Source organism: Chiroxiphia lanceolata, chromosome 3 (genome assembly GCF_009829145.1).
Source record: "Chiroxiphia lanceolata isolate bChiLan1 chromosome 3, bChiLan1.pri, whole genome shotgun sequence".
Lineage (NCBI taxonomy): Eukaryota > Metazoa > Chordata > Aves > Passeriformes > Pipridae > Chiroxiphia > Chiroxiphia lanceolata.
In genome coordinates, this window is record NC_045639.1 from 79,272,999 (window position 1) to 79,292,358 (window position 19,360).

At 42.3% G+C, this 19,360-nt stretch overlaps 1 protein-coding gene across 5 annotated transcripts in view; it reads left to right on the forward strand.

The window, feature by feature from the left end:
• Positions 1-19,360, forward strand: part of BACH2 (BTB domain and CNC homolog 2) — a 190,011-nt gene that overhangs the window by 78,804 nt on the left and 91,847 nt on the right. For 4 of the 5 annotated variants that reach the window (XM_032683380.1, XM_032683383.1, XM_032683384.1 and 1 more), the window contains one exon: positions 8,941-9,049. The gene's annotated coding sequence lies outside the window, so the exon portion shown is untranslated. Of the gene's footprint in view, positions 1-7,046; positions 7,224-8,940; positions 9,050-19,360 lie in introns of all 5 variants that reach the window. The other variant, XM_032683381.1, reaches the window with a different exon arrangement.

Here is a 19,360-nt window from a genome sequence, read left to right on the forward strand (position 1 = left end):
TGAAACTATAAAGCACTCTTTCTGCAGAACAAGCTCGATGACATCTTGACACTTCCCTAATGTTTTCAAATCCTGGTGGGTTTGAGTGAATTATTGGATGTATTTGAACTTCAGATTCAGAGCTTGTAAATACGCACAGATTAAAGCTAAAAGGGTTGACAAAAATGCACTTGCAACTGCATTTTTGCAACCTATGCAAGTAGGTTTGGCATAGTTATCTTTGGCAACACGAGCCTAATCAAGTCCAGGAACTTGAGTGATCATAAATCTGTTGTGATACCGATAGTCGCCTTTTATTACAGTAGTTAGTACTACCTCCACTATTATTAGATTGGACCCTGGAGAAATGCAAAGGAAAGTGCAAGTCTCTCCCACAGTGTTTTGGTACTCATCATCATCATGGCTAGGCTTCACGAACGAAGATTTGAGAAGGATTCTATCCACGCTTCCTACAAGCACGCTGATGGCTGAAAAGGCCAATGTGAGATAGACAAGACTGGTTGCAAAAGGCACAGCGGAAAGTCTCCTTAGGCAGTATTGGCAAGACACGGTTCTTTCTGCATTGTCTTTTCTCCTCAAGAATGATTCTGCGTGTGTTCTCAAAAGAAGCAGCAGTGTTATAGATAGTGTGTCTCCCTGTCTCCCGACTGGAGGCCAGAGTAGACCAATGATGATGATCAATATGGCCAAAGCTGAGATGTTGTTTCAGGGAGTCCTTGTATCTCCTCTTTGGAGCTCCTCTCTTGCGGCAACCAGTGGCAAGTTTGCCACAGAGCACGATCTTGCCCACACAGAAGCAGCTCTGCAGCGTTTGACATCCTGCTTTGCAGAGGCTTCTGAGCTTTTTGGGCTGGAAGTCAGCTTGAAGAAGACAGAACCTGCACCTCAGGAATCATCCCCACATCATCAGTGGTGAATCAGAGCTCAAGTCAGTTTTGGTACTAAGCAAGTACCAAAGATCCTTATCTTTGCTTAGCAAATGGGAGAGTAAGGTGAATGTATGAGACCAAGGTGCTGAAGAGGTCTCATCTTCCAAATGTTAGTCCAGAGCTTTAATGTGGAATGGCGCTGCTTTCACTGGTACCTTGCTTTTCTGTTTCCAAACACCAATGCTGCTACCCACAAGAGACCTGGAAAGACAAGTCCAGTCAAGCAATGAAGCTTCCAAGAGCTGATTTCTGATAATTTGGTGGTCCAAGTGTTTGAAAGATCTGTGAAACCCTCAGCCAATGGCTTTATTTTAATGAAAGGATTTTTCTAGTGACATTAGAGCTATGTGCAGGTAGGTAGCCTTTAAGCAAAGAGAGGAAGTAGGTGGCATATCTTTTGTTACTACTTCTGCCACTTCACTGTCTGAGAAGAATGCTTTTAAGGGCTCCTATCATACCAACATCTCCTGGCGAGTACTGTTGGCGAGCTCTGTGCTGGGAACAATTGGATCAATAGGTGTTTAGTTCATAAATTTCACCTACTCATGTTGTTTTCTATTAATAACTTCATGTTTTAATCCTGTAAGTATATTGTGCCATGCATCTGTCTGTTTAGGGAGCTAATCCTGTGGTGGTAGGCATCTATTTCAGGAGCAGCCTAGAGAAAGCACAGTCTATTTGAGTGCTAGCCTCCATTATTGTGCATAGTGGGTTAAATTGTGGGTATTAGTGTAGTGTAGGAGTTCAAAAAGGAAAGATATTACTTGCAGCGTCAACTCATTAAAAATATTCTGTACAGGTTTTTCCAAAAGAATAGGCAGCCCAAGCACAGTGGGCCCTGTGCCAGGGTATGTAGTAGCCTTGCACGGTACCAATTGGATAAAAGGCAGCTTTTCCCGGTTTTTTTAAGTATTCCTTTAAAAAAATAAAAAAGGTTTGTGTACAGAAGTAGCAAATTAATTCAGTCCTATCAGAAAGTAGGTCAGTGACTGACCTCCTGATAGCATGAGGCAGCAGTTTCAAGCAGAAGTGACAGCTCAGCAGCATGAACCCTCTATGTCTCCAGGAAACTTGTTTTGACAAATGTAAACACATTGTATCCTGTATTCCTCTTGCTTATTTATTTTTTTGCTTCTGCATTTGAAACCACAAGCTGTCACTCTCCATCCCCTTTTTTCACCCTTTCTGGTCCCCAAAGGGAAATGCCTTGTAATGTAGCTAATAATTTTTGCAGGGCTGCGTAATGAGTAACATTCCAGCAGGGTCAGAGTTTTTTTATGACAGACGAAGTTGGGCACTGTAAACCAGACTTGACTAAAATCCAAACCAAAGTCTTTCCAATGGTAAGGGAAGTCAGTGGGAAGATGGGAACTGGATTAATTTAGGATCCTTGTGTCCTAGTCTTGCTTTTCTTTATGCTGACTGAAATTTTTGCGTAAACCCACGTGCCTCTTCAACGTTTGTATTGCCAGTGTTGGTGTCCATGTTGCTGAACAGACAGGTTCTTTGAACATGTTCTCACTGCAACCAAGCAACTCCTGAAACTGGGATGCTTTTGTAATTTTGAGGGAAGTACGAAAGTGTATGTAAATGGGATGGTGGCTCCTTGAACACCCTATAGTTGGCTCAGAGGACATGGGAATATGTTCCTCCTTTCATTGAGTTGTCATTATCAGCAGGTATTAAAGGTGGATTGTACACTGCTAGTTAACTACTTTGACTGGTACCTTTCCTGCAGTGACTTCTGCTGTGGAAATCACTGTGAATCAAAACGTCAAGCAAGGTTTCCAGCAGTGTCTTTTATTTTGCTTGTAGCCAGATTACACATAAGATAATGCTACATAGAGTAGATAGGAGGATTTCAGAATGCGCTAACCACATGGCTCAATTTAAACATTTTTGCTAAAGATCTCATAAAACTTGACATTATTTTCTTCATTACCTTGTTACCTTTCTGGCCTGAGGTTGCTCAAAAACGTCCAGAGAATCCTATGGTTATACAAGGAGTGTGTACGAGGTGTACAAGGAGTGATTTTTGCCATGTGATACATAAACCTCTAGAGTCCTTCAGTTGTACATTGCCATAACTGAATTTTTAAGTTCATTTGTTTGGAAGTATTACATTACAGTAAAAACAGGATGATATTATCTCAGCTAGAAGTAGAGATTTGATTTGGGAGGATGGGAATATATTTTTTAAAAACAAAATGCTTCTGGCTTTAGTAAAGGTTCGATCTGAGTAGACGCAAATCAAGCAAGAAATTAGATAGATTTATTTAACAAAACTAGCTATGAGAAGCTGGGGAAGAAGAAAGTCTTGTTTCAATGAATTATATGTTTCTGTGCTAATACTATAGATAATGCTGTCATTGATCGTTACACACCATACAATGTATGTCATGCTAAGAAAGTACTGAAAAATATACTAGTATATACAGTTAAAAACAAAAAAAGGGAAAGCAAAGGAGAAGCATGCTGTAGTGGGTTGACTCCAGCTGGATGCCAGGAACCCACTAAAGCTGCTCTCTCACTCCCCTCTGCAACTGGACAGAGGACAGAAAAAGTGAAGGATTCATGAGCTAAGAGCTGGGACAGGTCACTTACTGATCACCTTCACAAAACAGACTCAAAGTGAGGATAGTACTTAAGTTTATTACTAATAGGATCAGAGCAAAAGAGTGAGAAGTAAAATAATCTTACAAACACTTTCCCCCCACCCCTCCTTCCTTCCGTGTTCTCCCTCCTCTCCCCCAGCAGTGCAGGGGGATGGGGGTTACAGTCAGTTGTCGTTTCTGCCGCCACTCAGAGAGAGGAGTCCTTTCTCTGCTCCCATGGGGTCCCTCCCGTGGGAGACAGTCCTCCATGAACCTCTCTGGAGTGAGTCAATCCCACAGGCAGCAGTTCTTCATGAAACTGCTGTCCCGTGGGTCACTCCTCCATGGGGTGCAGTCCTTCACAAATGAGCTGTACCAGCGTGGGTCCCCCACAGGGGCCACAAGTCCTACCTGGGAAAAACCTGCTCCAGCGTGGGCTCCTTTCTCCATGGGCTGCAGGTCTCTGGCAGGACCCTGGGCTCCATCCTGGGCCTCCTACAGGGGAGGCCTTCATGCACCCACCTGCTCCAGCATGGGCTCCTCCATGGGCTGCAGGTGGGTCTCTGCACCCCAATGGTCCTCCATGGGCTGCGGGGGCACAGCTGCTCCACCATGGTCTGCACCACGGGCTGCAGGGGCCTCATCTCCAGCACCTGGAGCACCTCCTCCCCCTCCTTCTGCACTGACCTTGGTGTCTGCATTGTTGTTCCCATGTTCTCACTCTGCTCTTCCCTGGCTGGAATTCTTTCTGTGCAACAGCCTTCTGTTCTTAAATATCTTATCACCCAGGCATTGCTATTACTCCTGATTGGCTTGGCCTTGGGCAGCAGCAGGAAGCCCATCCTAAAGCCGACTGGCATTGGCTTCAACAGGCAGGGGAAGCTTCTAGCAGCTTCTAACAGAAGCCACCCCTGTAGTCCCTCGGCTACCAAAAACTAGCCACAGAAACCCACTACAGATGCCCATGCACATGTGTGTGAGTACACTTGTGTGCATGGGGAAGGCAGTTCCCAGTCTGCCTTCTGAGGGATCCTAGCACTTCCTTTCTGATGAAGCAGCAAAGGTGGACACAGATGCCAGCTTTCAATTCGTTACATTCTTCACAGGGACACTAATTTTCCTCTGCTTAAAAGGGCTGGAAGTACAAAGTGCGCTCCAGAAAGGCAAAGATCTAATGGCTTTTCCCACTGTTTCATGCTTGTAGAGATACTGCTTCCCCTTGCTCCCTCCTTCACAGGGGGAGGAGAGTCAGGAAGGGAACAGCATCTTTAGACCTCTAAGGTCATCGAGTCCAACTGTTAACCCAGCACTCCCAAGTCCACCACTAAACCATGTCCATAAGTGCCACATCTACACATCTCCAGTATTCCAGTACTGAAATCCTATCTGTTCAAGACAGTTTGAGCATCTCAGCCCTTTCTTAAAGTTTAAGAACTGGAACCACTTTTGAAGCATGTCCCCACCCCAAGTGGGAAGTTAGGAGGTTTCCTCCCACCCCCACACGCTCACAGGAGATCCTGCCGGGCTGCCAGTTAAGCAGCTTTCCCCTGTTGCTCCTGAGTGGCCAAGCTCTGTGTAACAGAGATGACATGGTGACCATTGCAGCAACGTGAAGACAGACATGGAGCAGAGACGAGAAGATTGCCCACAGTGTAGGTAGTCACTGATGCTACTTGCCTTGGGAGAGGAGAGGCCCTACCCCCCTAAACCCCAGTGGCTCTGAAATCTTTGGGTTTAGCGTCTTGTCTCACTGATTGAAAGAACAGTCCCCATGGAATAAGAAAGCTGCAGTCTTCCTTTCCTTTTGAATTTCTAGCCAGGAGAATTTGTTCATGCAGTCTGCATCCCATGCAAGCAGAGACTATCCAGTACATATTTAGTATATATATATTCAATACATGTATTTACCCCTTCAGTTGTGTGTGTGTATCATCAAGGAGCAGGACAGCTTCATATATTTCCTTTTGCCTTTGAAATGTTGGTGATGGCTTGCTGGGATGAATGTCATCTTTATGGCTTTTTCCTGATACCCTGCATATAGCAGCTTGAGGGAGTGTGACTGTGGGATCAGCCAAGACTGCCATCTTCCTTGTGATGAAACCTGGAGGGCAGAGCAGAGAGGTGTGATACAGGGAGACCACTGGAGATCCTCAGTCTGCATTTCCCTGATACTGAACCTTCCTGCACTGACCCTGTATTGGTTACAGGAAGCACAGGCTCACAAAAGGGACTTGGCAAGAACGGCCCTTCTGCTTGTGGGTGGTTTCTTCACGCTCACAAGTTCGATCCCTCAGGAAAAGACTTGTCACAGATAAACAGATACTTTGTCTCAAAAAAACACTCCAAAATAAACAAACGTAAAGAAAACAAAACTTCAGAAAACCCCAAGTCCCACTTTTTTCCTCAGTATTCTCCACTCGCTTAGTGGGGATATCTTGGGTTCTTTCCATCCCAAAGTAAGAACTCAGTGAGTTTAAGGTCCTTATATTCCCTTCTATACAGCAAAGAAGTAAAAATGCACAGGAGAGATCATATATTGGCAACTGAGGTAACTTATGGTAAAATTAGCTTTCTTCCAAAGTGGAGGAGAAAATTGTTACCTTTTAGGTAAATAGACAGCTGAAGTTTTTGACTTAATAGTTAAATCATTTTTATTTCAGCCTCATTGACTCTTGGACTCAATCCAGTGAAATAATGCATTTCATGGGATGCACAGAAAATATTTGTAAATTTTTGTTACTTTGGAGGAGGAAGGTAGAAGTTGCCACTTTAGTAATTTTCTGAATGTACAGGAATGAGTTAATTAAGCATGGTTGATACCATTCCAGCTGGCAGCACAAAGTAATGTCCATCCTGACTGTAATGATGTAAATGTACTTTGCTTCCATTAGACTTATTTGAGAATAAGTAGTTTGTCAGAGTTACATCTCAGATGATGAAGAAATTCTGTACAGGGTGTGTGAGGTGAAGAGACTGTATGAAATTTCATCCCCCCCTTAATGTTTTGCAGGAGGTCTTTTTGGTTGATGTAACGTGTTTTGGATTTTGTAGAGAAATTAGATGGATGATTCTTGCACTGATGCAAGCTTGGGGCAGTTGGATTGGTCCTACAGAGGTACAGCGTTGCCTCTCTTGAGGACTTTGGAACCACTCAAAGCATCTCTACTTTGTACAATCGTTAAGGGGAAAAAAAAGAGAAAATTAATTCCTTGTATTGCCAAGCTAATTTCCTGAATGAATTTGCTCTGCATCCTCATGCAGTCTGTGCTCTGAGATTTGTTGCAGCTTACAGAGAGGTACTAGAACACAGGAAGTCCAGGTCACTGGTGCACAATGTAAAGCAGTGGCTTTTAAGTGCTCCTCCTGAAACCCATTTGGCAGGTGCTCTGAGTGCTCATTTTGCTTGGCTTTGTTTATTTACCTGGATTTAGGCTAGTGTGGGGCTAATGTTTTAAGTTTGTATCACCACTGAAACACTGCTTATGTCAGCTGGAAACACCTTTATGTCCATTACTGATTCCAGGTTGTAAACGAGACAGATTAATTATCCTGCCCTGAGGAAGAAGAGAAGGAGTTACAATTTAAGAGCTGCCAGTGGTGAGCATGAGTGCTGACTAACACTTACTGTCTTGAGTACACGGAAATCCATTTGGACCTCGTCTGATGAATGTCACTGCTGGTTTTTTTTTTCCATATAGAGGTACACATGAGAATCGAGAAATAAATGCGTTCACTTAAGATAACATTGTGTGACAGCTGAGAACAATTAAAACTCTTACTTGTAGCTGTATTTTTTCCTTCCTTTCTACAGTAGGAGGGTGGTGTCTACAGCTCTGAGGAGTTGGTACAGGCTATTTGTCACTGCTGTGATCTTACCTAGAACAAATATCATACAAGGTTATTTATTTTACAGCCTTTTCTCCTACTTTTGCACAACACACAGGTCTTGGTAGATGGGAAAGGATTTTCTTTTCTTACTAGAGTCTTTTTGGCAATAAACACATGCCTAACTGTAAGAGAAAAAACTTTCACAACCAAGCTTGTTTTGTGAAGCCCAAACATTTATGAAGCTTACAAACCCTCAAACTTTGCATAATGTGCCCATCCCTGGTCTCAAACATGAAGTGGCAGAAGAGGGAAGTGTTGCTTTTTTTAACCAACAACTTATGACTGTGTCAACACATGACAATTTGTCAAAGCTTGCTGTAGCGGTACTGTAAATTAATTTTTAGCATCAGTTGTGAGTGGTAAACACTTTGTGCGGTGTGAACAGCTCTTAGTACAGTGTGAGTTGTCAGCAGCTTGTGAGCTACCCTAAAATAAAAAAAAAAAAACACGAGGGAGGGAAGGATGCAAGCTCGTTTACTAGTACAAAATGGATCTGAGTCTGCAAAAATTTGACATGTGGTGGTATGTTTTTTTCCTCTGTACCAGTCAGCTCAACCTTGAAAACTTGTTTTTTCCATTAAAAATGATCACCTGCAAAGCTGGGAAATCACAACTCTCCATCCTGTGCACCAAGCAGTGCCTGATGGCAAACATCTTTCTCAGACTCATGGCTCCATGAAGTAAAAGCCCTCTCTTTGCTCTTGTGTTTTGCCTTTCCTTGCTTAAAAAACAGAATGTGTCCTGCAAATGTAAGCATAGTCCTTTGTCGAAAAGTCTTGAATCAACCACATAAAATACCTGGAAAAAAACCAAGGCGGCAGCCCAAAGAGAGTTCTCTCCTCCTCACCTGTCCCTTTGCTGTTTCTCCTTGCCTGTCCCAGCTGCTGTGGTGGAGCTGGCATTATTGGTTTGTACAATAGGAGTCGACATGATGGAAGAAAATTATTCTGTACAAAAAGACAGGGAGTATGTATTGTAGAAAACAACTTTTCAGATACAAACCAATTTAAACCTGTCACTTTAGCAGAACAAGCAGTAATAACCTCCCAACCTAACAATGACTGCTAAGCCGAACGTTAATTCGCTCAGTTGTTGAATTGCTAACATGTCTACAACTTACAAGTGAACACCCACTCAAGAGAGAGAAAATAGAAGTTGGTGCCTGGAATTCCTGGCCTTGCTGAAATCACCTACATTTCTTTGGCACTAATTCATCTTGCGTTTCCTGCAAATGTTTTAAGTAGAACTAGATGAGAAAAACAGCTGCGCTCGTTTGTTTGCTGCTTTGATACACTCGGTGTGGGGCTTTTTTCTCAAGCACAGTCGCTCTTGGCTTATACACCGTAGGCTGGCTTGGGCTGCATCTTGGGGCTTGTTCCTGTGAGCAGGCAGCACACATGAAGCTTGGTAAGAGAACTTTATTGAGACCTACTGAAGCTAGTTTTAACCATGTTATAGTTTTAAACAGAAAGATTGCTTTATTTGTGTATTTACTCATAAAGAATTTTGGTTATCTCTCCTTTTCCTAGATATAAGTGTAGGTGCTGCCTGTATGAAAGAGCTGAGCCACACCATCCACTAAACTCTCTAGAGCAGCAGTTGGCTTGCTTGGAAATTCCTTCCAGGATTGTATTGTAAGTAAGTATTTTTGCAAAAGCAGCATCAAATGATTTCTTCAGTTTTGGGGTGGTTTTGAGATGTTTTGGTTGTTCCTTATAATTTCATAGTTTAACATCTAGTTGACATTAGCATTGCATGTGGGAATCTGAAGCATAGAGCTAAAACCCTTTAAAGGCTTTTTGCTGACTTGTTCTAAAACTCCCCAGCATAGTACCTGAATGCTTCTGATAACATGCAGCTACATGTAAGCCTATGAAGAAATTTGGCCAAGTACATATTGATCTATTTTGTCATTAACTCTGTGGCATACATGTTTTTTGAGTGTTCATCCCTGCCTGCATTTTTACACTTCGGCATTTTAGCTATGCTGGTGTAGCCCTGCTAGGGCAAATACTTTGTGGAGATTTTTGTAAACTGTGATCTGCCTAACTCAGCTTGAAATCGTCCATGACAGGTTGCCCTTTCTGATCCAAAAAGAGCACTGGTTTGTCTCTTTGGGCATGCAGGGGATATGGCTTGGGAACCTCAGTAGGCTATGAATGGAGGTGAATTTGTCAGCTGCATCTGTTTCCATGATCACGGAGTTGTAGAATATCCTGATTTGGAAAGGGACCCACAAGGATTATTGAGATCATCCTAGTGATGAGTGAGTCTCAATGTAGAGGGCCCTATTTCATATTACGAGCCAATTGCACTGAGTATGGCATTGAGAACATGTTTGCATTTAGAATTAATAGCATCATCCTAGAAAACTTCAAGATGTACACTAAGAAAACCTCATCGTACTATTTAAACAGTTCCTTTAGAAAGCATAATCCATTTGGGGATGTTTGTGACCTGAAATTTTATATCTTTTATTTCTTTTTATATTGCCTTCATTTTTCTGCTACTGCAGGTTACGAGAAGTATGATATGAGAAGTATTTATGACATAAGTGCATTTTCCTTGGAATGGCCTCTGATAACATGGTCGCTTGAGATAGCAATCGTGGGAGAGTTAGCTACTTAGAGTTCAAATCACTTAGTTAAGCATACTATGCAGGCTGCTCACACTCCTCAGCACCTTGCAAAATATTCCCTACAGGTGACATTTGCTGTACATAAACTAGGTTTTATATATATATATAGATGCTAATCCCGTAATCCCATCACCAGGTTCTTCAAATGCAGCGGTTGAGTCAATTTTTGCAATAGGCTTTTTCTTTGCTAATCTTTGATCTTTGTGGTCAGCTGTGGTCTCTCTCCAGGTGAGGCTGTGCTGGACAAAATTCTTTGGCTCAGCTCTGCCAGCAGTTATCTGCTAGATACAGTAACTGCTGTTTTGTGCCTGCACTGTGCCTGCTGGACCCATGAGGCACTCAGCCCAATTCTGCATGGGTGAAGGTGAATGAGATGAAAAAAGGACCCAGTTGCTGTCAATGATCAGGCATTTCAGCTATCACAGATTGGCAGAGAACAAGTGAGGGAATTGCTTGGGGGAAATTAGGACTTCAAAAAGTCTAAATTCTAGCAGTTTTCTAATTAGAAATTTAGAACAAGGCATAATATTTGTTTTCAGTATCATGCCTGTAAATGATGTGTCTGCTTCTGGAACTTATGTCCTGACCCAAGCCACCATTGCTTTCACAGAATCATAAAATCATTTAAAATCATAGAAACAGAGTTGTTTAGGTTGGAGTGCATGCTGCTGAGGCAGTCTCAGTTGTACCAGTTCCTTGAAGGATTCACTTGCGGTTTTCTGCCTCATGTCCTTCCAATTTAAGTGTATTAGTCTGTTTAATGGTGCCAGAAGGCCTCATATTGGCTCTCCATGAAGCCTCAAACAGTAGATACGTGCTTTTAAATGGTTAAATAAATGTTAATTATGATTCACAAATAGTTTTTCCCCAACTATTAAGTAGTATCAAACGCTGAATTTTTCATTCAGTAATTGTTTTTCCAGCTGCTGAGTGGGACCAAGTATTCAATATTTTTATGCAGTTATTTTTGCAGCTGCTCGGCTGCTTTAAGCGTAAAAGTCTTATGTTTTTTTTTAGGGCTTGAAAGCCATGGATGCACAGTGGGCACAAAAAGCCTGTGGTGGGAGTGGAATGATGACAATCTTCTGATGCACCTTGGTTAGTTGTGGATAGTTTGGGCCATATCCAGATAAGCTGAAAATAGCATACTGGGGACTTTTGAAAGTTTGTGGGTTTGCAGCATTTTCTCACAAAAGTCTGAAGTCTTTTTCTTTCTCACTGGGTTAGTTATTACACAGGTGGAAATGAGTTATATTTTTCCCTTTCAAAATCTTGAGACATTCTGTGAAGGATTCAAACAGTGTGAATTATTTCTTGAAATAGTGGTTTGACTTGTTGCACCTCCTTGAAAATAGTATGATACCACAGAATTTTGTCTTAGAAGTACATATTATGTACCTTTCACAGGGAATCTTAAAAAATTTTCAAATATCAATTAAACCACAGATCATGATGATAGTGAAAGAGACATTGTTCTCACCCACCATGACGACTACCCTGGCAGTGAGCACATGGCTCACGTTTTCCCAGTGATTCATTAGCTAACCCAGTAAAACATCCCAGGCGGTCTGATGCAGTGGCTTACTGGTAGCTGTTCTTCAGATGATTGCTCATGTCAGTGTGATGCATAGCAGCATCAGAACATTCACTTTGGAACTTACCTTTTTTGTGCATCTCTTTTCTCTGGTTTTCCCACCAGATCTGCTCTGCTGCCTCACAGTGCTGCTGTTTGCATAAGCAGTTGCTGTAATTCTGTGAAGCTGTGAATTAAGACATCTCCTTCTAAATATCACTCCTGTGTTTTAATGACACCATAGTCATGAGCACAGGGTGCACAAAGGACACTTAACACTGAGCTCTAGGGAGAGGATGATGTTGGTGGGGGAAAAGACCAAATAGTGAAAGGTAAATTCTGTTTAATCTTCAGTTGTGTTGATTTTTTAGCCAAAACAAAAAGCAGCAGAATAAAAAGCTTTCACAAAGCAGAAGTGGAAGTGAAATGAAACGTAGTGACTAGACAAATGAAAAAAAAAAATTTTCATTATAAAACCCACCAAACTTAAATCACAAAGCCCCAGAAGAAGAGGTGATCTCTCAACCACCCAGCTTGGACCCAGCTTCCACCCAACTGGAACCCATGGTCTGGGTTCAGTTCCCTGCCTTGGTCACAGGTTTCCTGCATATTCTCAGCCAACCTCCTTCATCAGACCTATGGCTGACTTCCTCATGCGTGCAGTGGAGATCATAGAATCATAGAATCAACCGGGTTGGAAAAGCCCTCCGAGATCATCAAGTCCGACCCTTGATCCAACACCACCGTGGTTACTAGACCATGGCAATAAGTGCCACTAAGTCTCATCTTGAAAACCTCCAGGGATGGAGAATCCACCACTTCCCTGGGCAGCCCATTCCAATGTCTGGTTACTCTCTCTGTAAAAAATTTCTTCCTAATATCCAACCTTCCTCACATTCATTGTGAAGACAAAGCCTGCTGATGTTACTGAAAGATGTGGATGTTGTGATGGGATGAGCCACCCCAGCAACTAGAACAGGAGGGATGTGCTTCCTCACAAGAGATAATCGCCCATTGCTGCTTGCATTTCCATGTTAAAGGGTAGAGGAAATGATTTCCAGATTTAAAAAGGGTTGATTTTTTTCTTTCCAACTTTTTCAGGCCTATTTCTTGTGGAGTTTGGCTGCCCCGGTGCAGCAGCAGGCTTTGGAATATTCCCTGTCTCTCACCTTTCTCCTCTCAGTCTGTCTGCTTATGGCTTTGAGTCATTCCTGTCTGCTCAACATGCGCACCCTGCACAACCCAACAGAATCAGAAACATAGCTTCTGTCATCTTTCGAGTTACATGGAGATCTCCTAACATGTAAATACAGTTGTGTGTAAGAAAGAAACCAAAGAGTGCTTGAGGCTGGTCAGAGGGTTACCAAAGGTGACCCTAGCATCTGAGGAAGGTGGTACAAGGCAGTGGGACATCACACTCAGGAATGTCTGGCAAAGTGTGTGCTGGCACAGTGTGACTTCTAAGGGTGTCCACGTAGCCCATCACCACCACTGGCCTTCAGCCCCTCTGCTCCTCCACTCAGTCCCTGATAGGCAAATATTCATTTATAGGGGATTTGTATATACTCTTTCTCAGTGCTGATGCTAATTCTGAGTAAGGAATCAGAAACAACAGGTTGCATGCCTTTTGATGTGTCCTTTTATCTCCTTTGGGTTGGTAGTTGAACTTTACTCTCCCCTTATAGGGATTATTTTTCTCTGAGAAGAGCCTGTGGAGCCCCATACACTCTTTTCCTTCTCCAAACAGTAGTAATGCTTTTCTCCTGACAGGGATGAGATCTTGAAAGTACAGACAGGTTCATATTCAAACTAGAGCCATGCTTTGTGTTCTGTTTGATTCTGCTACAACAACTCTTGCTGTTTCCCCGCCACCCACCTTCTTTACTGCCTTCCTCTTTTCTTTTCGTATTGCTTTCATAAACCTTCCTCTGACCTGACCCTCGACTTTTTCTGAGCTGCCAGGATTGATTAGCAGTCCTTCTCTTTAAGACCTGTGTAGTCCTCCCATCCCTGATTTATTTCAAGTCCTCCTCCCATGGCCACAGAAACACTTATTTAGCCTTACCTTGAGATCCATACTCACCTGAACCACTTTCTACCACTGATACTCTTTATCCTGACCCTGCCATAAGAAGTTTCTTCTTTGTCATGACTCATTTTTGTCAGGATATAGAAGTATCTTTTCCCTCCCAGATCTTCCCTCCCTCTACTTGTTCCTTGTTCCCAAATGGCAGCCAGCCTTTGTCTGGGGCGGGTTGGATTTTCTTCAGTGACTCTCATCAAGTTAACTTCATTGTTTATTTTTTCCCACCACTTCACTGCACTTGTTTTCCTTCTCTCCTCATTCATAAAATGGTTTGGTTTGAACTGGTTCTGGTTTCTCATTTGAACGCTGCTTGATGGCACCACACAACAGTCTAAATGCTGAGCCTGTGTACTGAGTGAGGGGCAGACCAGAGGTCCACCAGCCCTGCCTCTGGCCATGACCAGGAGTGAACATCCATGGAGAGTGCATGAGAAGGCAGAAGGCAGGCATGGGTAGTGCCAGTGGAAGGGCTGTGATTTAGAGGAGCTCTACAGAAACCTTGGTGGATCCAGAAGCAAGCCCATTGATTTTGGTTGAGTCACTGTCATTTTAGATTAATAAAGAGCCCACTTCTCCCTTGGAGACACAGTGCAGCTCCAGGTTGACTGCTATGTCTAATCCAAACTTCTGAGTATGAAAACTTCTTGGTCCAGGAAAAGCAATGTCTCGCTCCTTCCAAGGCTGGTCAGCTCAGAGCCCCTTGCTATGAGAGAACATGGATGGTTTGAGATGTGGTGCTGTTGACTGGATGTCCCCTTTCTGCCTGCAGTGCTTGTCCATTTTCCCAGCTGGTGAAACTGGAAATTCAACCTGCTTACAGCTCTAAAGGACCGATGCCTGAAAAGACAGCAACTGTTTAGTTGTCCATTCCTGTTTCAACCTCGTGCCCATGGTACAAGTAATGAGTTATTGAGCTAATTTAGTTCTATACAGAAGAAGTGATTTTCGTCCTGAAAATCAGGAAGGCTATTTAACACAGTGTAATTGACTTCAGCTGTAAGATTCAATACACTTATCTAGGATTACAGATCAATAAAATCTGATTGTGCCGAGAGCGACAGGAATTGTAGAAACACACAGGGACTGTTTTCCGCCTTTCCCATGGACAAGCTGAGCTGAGTGTCTTCTGATCCTTATGGTTTGGGTTATGCTGCTGCTTGACCTGCACATTGGCAGGGCCAGCTTGAGGTGGTACCATTTGACGTAGGGAGATGAATCCAAGGGGATGAAACAATGGGTGGCCGCCCTCAGTCAATTTTACGCCAGTGACTTTCTCATTTCTGCGTGCCCTGCCGGTGTTGAGCTGGGGGAATGGGAAGTAAGCTATGTCTGGTTTCATTATGATAGTGATGATAATAGGATCCATGAGGTATGTGAGATTAAAAACCCTATAACATTGCAGGCCAAATCATTCACAGAGGAGAAAACCTGAAATCAGTTCAGTGCCTAAACATCTTTTTGTCTTGCCTCACCCAGTGTAGAAATAAATATGGGAAAACTAATATTTATTCGGTATTTCCTCTCGCTGTTTGCCAAGGAAGCTGTGTTAAGCCAATTGCTGTATAGAAACATTCGCTGGCTGTAGTGCATTGGCTTTTATAACTGTGAGCTGTAAGTATGGGGAGCCTTTTTGCCCAGGTATTCATTAATGAGTTTTTCAGCAGTCACTCTGAACAAATGGGGAAGCATTCGATTTAATTTTTTGCTTTCAGAGCTTCAGGGAAAAGTACGGACTTTTTCAGTGGGATGAGGACACTGGCACAGGTAATGAATAATTTGAGATGATGGCTGAGCAGACAGCATGGTAAGTGTCCTTTTGACACATGTGAGGCACAAACCTTGTTATTCTTTCTTCATAGAGAGACATCCTAAACAACAGCCCTTGATTTAAATGTGAACTTGTGTCATTAGCAGTGCTCACCTACCACCATGCTTATTTTCTGTATTCCTTCTTCCAAATATCAACTATCCTGTTGCAAGCAGGAAAGGAAAAACGTACATTCAGACCAAACTAACAGATATGGCTGGTTCCAGTACACTGACTTCATAAGCAATAAAATATATAACATTGCTTGCTACAGCACGCGCTGTACTAATCATTCTCTGTGCAACTGCCTGTTTTTTACATCATTTTAAACAAATGCCAGGACTACAGGGAGTAATAAGATAAAGGCAGAACAGGCAGGTTTTGTGGTACAAGTTAAAAACCAAACAAAACCTCCAGAAGTCATGAGAACTGTAAAAAGAGGCTCTTTTCACGTGGCAAAGTGAAGCTGTAATTACTGAGTGCAGAGAACATCTTTCTTACAGGAATACACAGTGAGAGTGGATTGTGTTGAATGTCTCTGAAGCTGCTGCAGTCACAGTTTAAGAGCAGAGAAAAGAGATTGCTGAGAAAATAAATCTTTTTTTCTGGTTATGAAGTTGGCTTTGCTTCTGGCCTGATGATTGCTGGTTCTTGCTATTGCTTTGTCTGATAGTTAACTGGCATGGTGACAATACTGATATTAAACTTCTGTTTTCAGGTGACATGAATCTGAAGAAGAAATTCATGTCATGCCTAAGTTTTCAATTTGAGTTGAGCTGTCAGGGAGAACTAGATAGACATTTGAAATACAGTCTTTGCTGTTTTGGTTAACGTTATGAAGTGATGAACCCTGGTTTGCTTTGTTTCCCACACCTTTATTTTTTTCATCTTGACATTCAGAAGTTGGTGCAAAATTAACTAAAAAGCAAGTACAAGGGACATGTCAAAATTTGTCCACTTAGCATGCATCAAACCACTAACAGACGTGTGTGCACAACCTGCTGGTATGTGGTACCAGTCAGCAAGTGGTTTGTTAGTATTGGTAATGCTCTCATGAAGCCAAAGAGGATTCTTTCTCTTGCTAGCTTGAGAGTGCAAAGTGCTTCTAATTCCCACCCAGTTTTCCTCTGCTTTCTCTGTCTTCATGTTGCCACCCTTGTACCTGGGAATAATAAAGCTTCAAAGAGTTAAAGAAAGTCATAGTGAAAAGCATGTTATGTCTTAGGTCTGGCAGATAAACCCAGTGCTAACTAAGTGCAGTCGCTTCTCAAAACTGGCCAAAATAGTGTTTCACCTCATATTTTGGGAGTGTGGCTGTCCATGAAGGAGGTAGAAGTGTTGTTCAGAAAAATACGAGAGTCCCCAAAAACATTACAAGGTTGATGATACTCATTGGATTCTGTGCCAAGCAGAGCTAAAACTGTATGCTTCTGGACATTATTTCTAAATCACAGTCAAGATTACATCTTGTTTAGTGTTGTCATAGGTCTGTTTTGTAAGTGTAGCTCTGCAGTAATTTCTTATTTCAAAAGAACTGTGTAAATTGCTTGTGGGAAGATTTTTTGTCATTGAAAAGCAAGACTTTCATTTATATCCAGTTCTGACTTTTGAAAGAGTACAATATTGTGCAGATACAACTATTAGTTTCATGTCCAGCTATCTACCACAATTAGGGAAATAAAATCTAACATCATCTTCAGCCAGTAGATCATTTCCTTTTCCCTTTTTATGCCATTTGCTTGATCTTTTCTTCTCCTCCACAGCTTTGGCTTTTGTCTTCTTGTTGTAATATCTACCATTGTATTACTCTCAGTGCTCAGTGTTTAGATGGTCCTCTTCCATCTACTCCAAAGTATATCAGTGTTCTTCTCCTATCTCCATGCATTGTATTTAACAGTTAGCAGCTTGGTGTGTAATCCATGAGTTACTGATACAAGCTGAGAGTTGTGCCTCCAGCAGCACTGTTGATGTACTCCAGCTGCTAGTGGGTGCTCAGTCTGCAGTGCCAGGCTGGACTGCCAGACAAAATACAAAAATTGGGCATCAGCAATATGGTTTCAGTGGAGCGGTTTAGGTCTAAGAATAAAAGCTAATATAGACATGGCCATTAATTTCTCACCCATCCAGGGGCGGACTTCTAATTAAGACCCATGTATCCACTATTAAATGTTTCCAATACTGTCCCCTCAATCCATAAATTATTTCTCCATTTAACAGGGCTCTGTGTACTGTCCTAGCCCAGACACCTAGGTGGTACCCATTGATCCTGATGCTCCTGCCCCGGTCACCTCCTCTTCATTTTCATGCTAATGGAGTAGCCTGCTCTTCCTGTTAAAGTCTCACACCTGTTTCTTCCATTGGTTTATTTTTTCTTTTGTTATAATGATTTTGCAATTCCCTGGCAGAAGACCCACAATATGGCAGTCTAATATCACCCTTATCCTGGTAGTAGCAACCACCCTGTTTTGTGTCACCTTTTCTTCAGAAAACACCCCTAGAGGCAGTTGCAACCTCACTTGATCATTCCCTGTTTAGAAAATGTGAAAATACTTAATGAATCATTTTGGGGAGGTGTGACCTGTGGGATGCAGATGCGTGGGAGTGTTTGTTTGTTGAAAGCGTCAGAAGGGGAATCACTCCATTATGTGAGTACCAGTGTCAAAAGGTGGGAAATCAGCATGCTCCGAAGTTTCACTGAACTTGGATTTTTCTCTCATCTATCTTTTCCTGGAAGGTATTTAATTTTGGAGAAGCTCACAAAGAGAGGAGAAAAACAGCACTTAAATTCCCAGGATTGCCTTTGGGGGATCGATCCCACAGGTGAAAGAGGGAACTCTTTTAATAATCTTTGCAACATTTAATCCCAAGAAAGTGCAATAAAATCAGTCTTCCGCTGAGAGTTGGCAGCGTATTTTTTCCATAACAAGACCCATTTTTAGTTTTCTTTGTACTGCAGTCTGATTAAGACTGTATTGAGTTAACTGAGGAGAGTAAAATCTGGTTTTGACAGATGTTTCCTATGATCTGAAGAATACAAATACTCCTGCAAGATGACAGACGGCTTGTTTACATAAGAAATCTATTTTTTTTAATTAAAAAAAAGGAAAAAACCAACAAAAATGCACAAACACAAAGCAACGTTCGGATCAGTCATTCTGATCAAGGCAGCGTCAATTATTAGGCTGTAAAGGGAACTGATGACTCAACTTAGGCACAGCACTGCGGCGATCTCCGAATTTCGGTTTCATAACAGATTCTTTTCAGGAATGCTTTTCATTCATACCTGACATTTAAACATGTCTCTGGGAGTGTGTATCATTTTGCGATGGGTATGCGAGAGACTGGTGTGTTCTGAGTGGTTGTGTGGAATTTGGAAGGCATTCCTGTACTTTGATGGGACACCCTGTGGGAGAAGAGTCCTTTGACCCATCGCATTGCACACCCAGACCACACCTGCACACCACCAGTGTCGTTACTATGGTAAATTTATAGACAAGTTCACATCAGTAAAACCGAAAAGCTCTTTGATTCAGAAAGCAAAGTGTTTTGATGAGATCCCATGCTTAGTAATTCCAGCGAGTGCACTTGCTAAAGCGGGTGAGTCAGAAATGGAAATGCAAAGCAATTCTCTGAACAGTGGCCGGAAATTAGCTTTGAAAACTGAAACAAAGCCCAGACCGCAGTTTTATCTATTTACTTAACAATTGTAGATCTGCGAAAATCCCTTTGTCTTTGGGACGCATTTTGATTCCTCTCTTGTAGCTCTGGTGCAATCTTTAGGCTGGGTGATCAGCTGTGTCAGGACTATGTTCACGTGTCTTAATTTTTTGGTTTAAAAAATTGAG